This window comes from Rutidosis leptorrhynchoides, chromosome 7 (genome assembly GCF_046630445.1).
Source record: "Rutidosis leptorrhynchoides isolate AG116_Rl617_1_P2 chromosome 7, CSIRO_AGI_Rlap_v1, whole genome shotgun sequence".
Classification (NCBI taxonomy): Eukaryota; Viridiplantae; Streptophyta; class Magnoliopsida; order Asterales; family Asteraceae; genus Rutidosis; species Rutidosis leptorrhynchoides.
In genome coordinates, this window is record NC_092339.1 from 208,657,614 (window position 1) to 208,664,101 (window position 6,488).

Below are 6,488 nucleotides of genomic sequence, written 5' to 3' on the forward strand. Positions count from 1 at the left end.
AATATATTTCATTCGTAAACGGTAGCGAACCGTTTGAATGAGGGTTTGTCAAACCCATATGGCCATATAACATAAGTTCTCGCTTACACCATCTGATGTAACTAATGATAATCGGATTGAGGATTTTCGTTCTAAACTCGTATGTAGAATGTTTGTTTTCCCGTTCTTGTGTTCACTTAGTTCAAAAGAATCGTTTATGTTTTCTCATCCCAAAAGTAAGTTTAAAAGAGTAAAAGTGGGACTATGATCTCACCTTGTATGCACGAACCAAAAAGTACTTCGACAAGTAACGTGTGCAAAGAACAATGCTAGTCTTGACCTAAACAAGTAAGTTATATCAATTAACCGGTTACGACACAAGGTCGGGTGAAATGTGTTCAATTAGTCCTATGGCTCGTTACGACTCGAATAGTATAGCATGGGAATCACGTTGTCAAGTTTCATGCAAGAATCAAGTATAAAAGCATGTTAGAACGATTGTAATAAAGTTTGAGTTGACATTTCAAAACCTTACCATTAGAAAGGAAATCTTATTACGTTTCCAACGATATTTGATTCATCGAAAACGGAGTTACGGTCAAAAAGTTATGGCCAAAACAAGTTTGCTGAAGTTCGGATGAAACAGGCTATTGTCGCGGCGCGACAAATGGCTCCGCGGCGCGACAAATGCCTATGTTGAAGGTCAGAAAGCCTGAAAAACATGTTCTAAAATCACCCTTTGGGCCACGGCGCGACAAATTGCTCCGCGGCGCGACAATGGCCGTGGCCTGGTACCTGGTCAGTCTCAAATGTTCAAGTCTTGGTCAAAACTTCAAACAACCATAAAACGCAAACCGTAAACAACTAGAAGGCGTATCTTATACCGTTGGAAAGCTCTTTTGACAAGGAACACAACTAAACATGTTTCATCAAACAAAAACAACATTTTCCATAACCGATTTCTCGTCAAGTGATCATTTAAAAGTCCATTTTCAAAGTTTCAAGTTCATCAATTGCATTTTAAGTTTCGGGAATCCAATTCACACATGTGATATGCCGTTTTGAAGGTAATGAAGCATAAATCACTACTAAACACTAACAATTAACATTCCATGGCATTTAAGCATCCAAAAGTTCATGTCAAGAACTACCAAACCCTAGTCAAACATCACAAAATCATTAATCGGATTCTTGAAGTTTTCTTAATCAACCTACGCATCAAAACGAAGCTAGTGATACTAGTAACACAATTAAAACATGCACTTTAACAATCTAACAACATTAACTCATCCAAAATCAAGGATTAAGCAAACCCATTTCAAATGTTCAAACTAGTTACTCAAAACAACGAATCGAGCAAACAAAACATATATTCATGTTATACACGAGCCATAGACACTAACTAACACCATTTCAAGTCAAAAACACGAATTTATAGAAATCTAGAGTTTTTAGAAAGTTACCCAAACGAGATGAAGTTGGTATCAAATTGTAGAGGATGAAGAGAGGATTCCAAATATGTAATTTGTTTTGGAGTTTGCTTCCCGATCCGGATTTAGATGATGATTTATGTTTGTGTTCTTGAGAGAAAAAAGAAAGAAAGAAGGAGAAAGAAATGGATGAATGAGGGGTGGAGGTGGTGAGTGGTTGACTAGTCAACTACTAGCCACCTCTTTGGTCAAGTGGCGGAACTAGTCCCTCAAGTTTCAGAGCGGGTGCGGGAATTAACCAAACGAATATTTTTAAAACGCTCGAGTAAACGGGTGATGTTATAAACATATAACGGAGTTTAAATAGTTAAACGGAAAAGTTGACGGAAAAAGGCGGGATGTTACACAACAGTCCCATAATAATTTAAAAACCTCATTTCTTACCCCAATTACCGACTCCGTCACTTGTGGAAACGTTTTGTTTAATAGTTGTAGCCCGATGTTCTTGTTCTCACTTTGGTGAGAAGCGAACATTACTAATCCGTAAGCATAACATGCTTCTTTATGTTGCATGTTAGCCGCTTTTTCTAAATCACGAAGTCCAATATTCGGATATATTGAGTCAAAATAATTTCTTAACCCATTGCGTAAAATAGCATTTGGGTTCCCCGCAATATATGCGTCAAAGTAAACACATCGTAATTTATGGGTTTCCCAATGTGATATCCCCCATCTTTCAAACGAAAGTCTCTTATAAACCAAGACATTCTTGGAACGTTCTTCGAATGTCTTACAAACTGATCTCGCCTTAAATAGTTGTGCCGAGGAATTCTGGCCGACTCTAGACAAGATTTCATCAATCATGTCTCCGGGTAGGTCTCTTAAAATATTGGGTTGTCTATCCATTTTGTGTTTTTAAACTGTAAAATAGACAAGAGTTAGATTCATAAAAAAAATACTTATTAATACAAGCAATTTTTACATATATCATAAAGCATAAGCACACTATATTACATATATTACACCACACGAATACAACTATCTTATTCCGACTCGCTTGTTTCTTCTTCTTCGGTTTTAGTTCGTTTTGCCAAGTTTCTAGGGATATATGATGTTCCCCTAATACGAGCCGTCGTGATCCACATTGGTTTAGAAAAACCTGGTGGTTTAGAGGTTCCCGGGTCATTGTTACAACTTAAGGACTTCGGGGGTTGACGATACATATAAAGTTCATCGGGGTTGGAATTAGATTTCTCTATTTTTATGCCCTTTCCCTTATTATTTTCTTTTGCCTTTTTAAATTCAGTTGGGGTAATTTCTATAACATCATCGGAATTCTCGTCGGAATCCGATTCATCGGAGAATTGGTAATCCTCCCAATATTTTGCTTCCTTGGCGGAAACACCATTGACCATAATTAACCTTGGTCGGTTGGTTGAGGATTTTCTTTTACTTAACCGTTTTATTATTTCCCCCACCGGTTCTACTTCTTCATCCGGTTCCGATTTTTCTTCCGGTTCCGATTCTTCTTCCGGTTCCGACTCTTCTTCCGGTTCCTCTTCGGGAACTTGTGAATCAGTCCACGAATCATTCCAATTTACATTTGACTCTTCATTATTATTAGGTGAGTCAATGGGACTTGTTCTAGAGGTAGACATCTATCACATAATATCAAACGCGTTAAGAGATTAATATATCACATAATATTCACATGTTAAAAATATATAGTTTCCAACAAAATTTGTTAAGCAATCATTTTTCAAGTAAACACGGTCGAAGTCCAGACTCACTAATGCATCCTAACAAACTCGATAAGACACACTAATGCAAAATTCTGGTTCTCTAAGACCAACGCTCGGATACCAACTGAAATGTCCCGTTCTTATTGATTAAAAACGTTCCATATTAATTGATTTCGTTGCGAGGTTTTGACCTCTATATGAGACGTTTTTCAAAGACTGCATTCATTTTAAAACAAACCACAACCTTTATTTCATCAATAAAGGTTTAAAAAGCTTTACGTAGATTATCAAATAATGATAATCTAAAATATCCTGTTTATACACGACCATTACATAATGGTTTACAATACAAATATGTTACAACAAAATAAGTTTCTTGAATGCAGTTTTTACACAATATCATACAAGCATGGACTCCAAATCTCGTCCTTATTTAAGTATGCGACAGCGGAAGCTCTTAATAATCACCTGAGAATAAACATGCTTAAAACGTCAACAAAAATGTTGGTGAGTTATAGGTTTAACCTATATATATCAAATCATAATAATAGACCACAAGATTTCATATTTCAATACACATCCCATACATAGAGATAAAAATCATTCATATGGTGAACACCTGGTAACCGACATTAACAAGATGCATATATAAGAATATCCCCATCATTCCGGGACACCCTTCGGATATGATATAAATTTCGAAGTACTAAAGCATCCGGTACTTTGGATGGGGTTTGTTAAGCCCAATAGATCTATCTTTAGAGTTCGCGTCAATTAGGGTGTCTGTTCCCTAATTCTTAGATTACCAGACTTAATAAAAAGGGGCATATTCAGTTTCGATCATTCAACCATAGAACGTAATTTCGATTACTTGTGTCTATTTTGTAAAACAGTTATAAAAGCAGCTCATGTATTCTCAGTCCCAAAAATATATATTGCGAAAGCATTTAAAAAGGGATTAATCAAACTCACATGGGCTGCTAAGAGCTGATCATTGGAGTGTATATACCAATAGTACATACATCTAAAAGGTGTGTATTGTACGAGTACAAATGCGGGTGCATACGAGTAGAATTGTTGATGAAACTGAACGAGGATGTAATTGTAAGCATTTTTGTTAAGTAGAAGTATTTTGATAAGTGTATTGAAGTCTTTCAAAAGTGTATAAATACATATTAAAACACTACATGTATATACATTTTAACTGAGTCGTTAAGTCATCGTTAGTCGTTACATGTAAGTGTTGTTTTGAAACCTTTAGGTTAACGATCTTGTTAAATGTTGTTAACCCAATGTTTATAATATCAAATGAGATTATAAATTATTATATTATCATGATATTATCATGTATGAATATCTCTTAATATGATATATATACATTAAATGTCTTTACAACGATAATCGTTACATATATGTCTCGTTTAAAAATCATTAAGTTAGTAGTCTTGTTTTTACATATGTAGTTAATTGTTAATATACTTAATGATATATTTACTTATCATAGTATCATGTTAACTATATATATATCCATATATATGTCATCATGTAGTTTTTACAAGTTTTAACGTTCGTGAATCACCGGTCAACTTGGGTGGTCAATTGTCTATATGAAACATATTTCAATTAATCAAGTCTTAACAAGTTTGATTGCTTAACATGTTGGAAACATTTAATCATGTAAATATCAATCTCAATTAATATATATAAACATGGAAAAGTTCGGGTCACTACAGTATTAAGGTGGATCCGGCAAAGATAGAAACTGTTGAAAAGTGGAAAACCCCGAAAACTCCGAAACACATACGCCAGTTTTTAGGACTAGCTGGTTACTACAGAAGGTTCATCCAAGACTTTTCCAGAATAGCAAAACCCTTGACTGCATTAACGCATAAAGGGAAGAAATTTGAATGGAATGATGAACAAGAGAAAGCGTTTCAGTTATTGAAGAAAAAGCTAACTACGGCACCTATATTGTCATTGCCTGAAGGGAATGATGATTTTGTGATTTATTGTGGCGCATCAAAGCAAGGTCTCGGTTGTGTATTAATGCAACGAATGAAGGTGATTGCTTATGCGTCTAGACAATTGAAGATTCACGAACAAAATTATACGACGCATGATTTGGAATTAGGCGCGGTTGTTTTTGCATTAAAGACTTGGAGGCACTACTTATATGGGGTCAAAAGTATTATATATACCGACCACAAAAGTCTTCAACACATATTTAATCAGAAACAACTGAATATGAGGCAGCGTAGGTGGATTGAATTATTGAATGATTACGACTTTGAGATTCGTTACCACCCGGGAAAGGCAAATGTGGTAGCCGATGCCTTGAGCAGGAAGGACAGAGAACCCATTCGAGTAAAATCTATGAATATAATGATTCATAATAACCTTACTACTCAAATAAAGGAGGCGCAACAAGGAGTTTTAAAAGAGGGAAATTTAAAGGATGAAATACCCAAAGGATCGGAGAAGCATCTTAATATTCGGGAAGACGGAACCCGGTATAGGGCTGAATGATTTGGGTACCAAAATTTGGAGATATGTGAGAAATGGTACTTAGAGAAGCTCATAAAACCAGATACTCAATACATCTTGGAACGGGGAAGATGTACAAGGATCTCAAGAAACATTTTTGGTGGCCGGGTTTGAAAGCCGATGTTGCTAAATACGTAGGAGAATGTTTGACGTGTTCTAAGGTCAAAGCTGTAATGACCCGGAATTTTTCGACCAAATTATACTTATGAGATTAATATTTACATAAATTAAACCATACCAACATGATAAGCAATCCAAATTGTTGAGACTTGTGTTTTTGAAAAGAGTTTTACACAACGTTTGACCGTCCAATATGACCGATGATATCACGAACTATATAACATACGATAATTATACGTTTGTGTATATATATGTATTTATATATATTTAACATGATTTAAGGATGGTTTAACATCTCATTGTATACTAATGACAATGAGTTATAAGTATATTTTGAAACTACTAACTTAAGTTTTCAAAACGATAACTATACGTAACATTCTTTGATATATATACTTATAATCTATAATGCTTATACATGTATCGTATATATAATGTATTTAATTACTTTTTAAGGACTTAAATACATAAAACAATATAAGTATATTCACAAAAGATAGCTATATTTGAATTCTCGTTCCGTTTCCTCAAGATTTCTATACGTATATCTAGGGTATATGTACCCGTATCATACCCAGCTTCTATACGTATTTGCTATTGGTATATACACATCAAATCAACATCCTAATCAACATTATTACTGCCCTAGATATGAGGTAACTAGGATTTGTCA